This window comes from Dysidea avara, chromosome 4 (genome assembly GCF_963678975.1).
Source record: "Dysidea avara chromosome 4, odDysAvar1.4, whole genome shotgun sequence".
NCBI lineage: Eukaryota > Metazoa > Porifera > Demospongiae > Dictyoceratida > Dysideidae > Dysidea > Dysidea avara.
In genome coordinates, this window is record NC_089275.1 from 35,273,951 (window position 1) to 35,276,240 (window position 2,290).

General features: G+C 39.3%; 1 long non-coding RNA gene across 1 annotated transcript; it reads right to left on the reverse strand.

The window, feature by feature from the left end:
- Window positions 1-1,835: 1,835 nt before the first annotated feature.
- LOC136254822 (uncharacterized) lies at window positions 1,836-2,290 on the reverse strand. Its single transcript, XR_010700788.1, has 3 exons — window positions 2,176-2,290; window positions 1,914-1,984; window positions 1,836-1,865 (listed from the first exon to the last, which is right to left on the reverse strand). It is a non-coding gene; the product is annotated as an uncharacterized lncRNA (long non-coding RNA).

Sequence of the window (2,290 nt, forward strand, 5' to 3'; positions counted from 1 at the left end):
ACCAGCGTTGAAACCGGATCACTAGTGCTGGCCTACTGCTAGATACCAATCTGACAGATATGACCCGGATTAATTAAAAGCAAGGCATGCACACTCCACTGTTGTATTAAGCTGACGGGTAGCTATACAGTAACTAAACAGGTATACAGCTTTATTAGCTACAGCTGTGTTAGCCACAGATGCTTGGCCTGTAGCAGTAAGATCTAAGGTCAAACAAACAGGACTGATACGGTGGAACCTCTCTGTCCCTTTTGTGATGAATAGTCTTGGAGTTATAGTGCTAGGCAGTTGTAACAGGAATGATCCAACAGCAATATGGCAAAAAGTAGTTAATTAATCATAAGTCATGACTGAAAGAAGCTACAAAGATGGGGTTTGGCTCAGTCTGTTCTCTATGAACTAGCACATTAGTCGTGTTTTCCTTGTATGTCTGTGTGGACAAAGAAGAAAGCCATTTCAACAATTAAACGACAACAGTAAACTTTATTTCTACTTCATCATAAATAAGTGCCCATAACTCATGTACCAAGGACCACAGGATTTCTATGTGTATCAAGACTCACGGTAGTGAGGTGCGCGGCCAAGTAACTACAAAGCGCACGCCGGAATTAAAACGCGCGTGCTACTACCGTGAGTTATTTACGCGTAGGGACGATTTTGCAATTTTAGTCCTCATTATGCAATCATTCCCATTAGAAATGTATTGTACAGCGGGCGCCGGAATTGTAAATGTGTGGTTATCTTGTCGCAACCGCGAAAATAAGACCAAGTTCACTTTATTACGCTGATATCTCGGCTTGTGTTAGTGTTATCGTCATATTATCATTGCTAGCTGCCTTTTGTGGAGTAATACTGGCACAGGAGTTTTCTAGTACTGGATTGCCTGTACAACGGATTTTGTTTATCAAACGTCTAATCCATACGATAACTTTTAAAGACGCGGTGTGGACACAAACCCAACACCCATATAAACATATTGTGAAAGTGTAAAGAACGTAACTTCCCTAGGGAGAGTGTTTTCAGGATAATTCCATTTAGCGCCACCCATGTACTATCACATGATTACTTTTATTTGTGTAGACATTGTCACTCCCAATTCCGACCTAACTTTCTGAGTTCTAACATTCTGACAAATTGGTGCTCATGCACAGTAAAGCCAGATAGCTACTGATTAACATATCACATGTCACGCAAGCTAATTAAATTGATACATGCAACAATGCAGTATTTCACAAAGTGCACTTTAAAAATAAACTGTCCCATGTTGGTTGACAAATAAGAATGGTTATTGGCTTTGCTTCTTAATGTTGGATCTGCCATCGTGTACTTGACGGGACACCAATCCTCAGTGCTTCCAAGAAGGAGGTGGGGTGCAACAAAGGCGGTCCGCAAATCCTCCTTTTGTCATTTGGCATAGCTAATGGGATGCCTACCTCCAATAAACCAATGTCTGAATTTCACTGGACCTGTCAAGAAACCACACGTTAATTGTGTGGTCAATCTAAACCTAGGTAACAAGTTTGGCATGCACTATAAAGCACATTAAGCAAGCAGTCAAAGGTTCTACGAAATCTCATTGCACATCAAAACCAGGACACCTTCATAATCAGGGTAGTCTCATGATCTGGACACTGGTGGTTAGAGCCATTACTAGTATTTATATGTAAAATAACTAGTGGTGGGACAAATGTCTGAAAAATTCGAACACTTGTTTGTTAAGGAGATATGTGACAAATGCATATTTACCAACAAACATTAGTTACCATGGTTACTATAGTACATAAGCATAGTAACATTTAAAAAAATAAAATTCAGTTGACTTTTGGTTTCATTGCATACACTATCTCAATGACTGCAGTACATTTCTGCAAAAATATATGAATGCATATTGCACTGAAATATTAGAAACAGACCTTCAAGCATTCATTTGCTAAATTTACAGAACCTTCGAATGTGATCATGAAATGCACATTCATCCCAGTAACTAGGTAGGGACAGAAAATGGTTTGACTATTAGATCCATTAAACTATTGGGACACCAAACATCTTACATAAAGTAACACGTGCCTGACTCTAAAACACAAACAAATCCATTCATTTAGACCATTGCCAGTCATCATGCAGCCAAAAAACCTTCCTTACTCATACAAATAGTCACTTTTGTTTATATTTTACCTGCAGCCAAAGTTCCTTGAACCTCCGGTCAAGACTCACGACTATATCTATAACCGATATCACACATTCCCACACTACTGAGAACACATCTGTAAACAGCAAGTTGGCAAAGTGG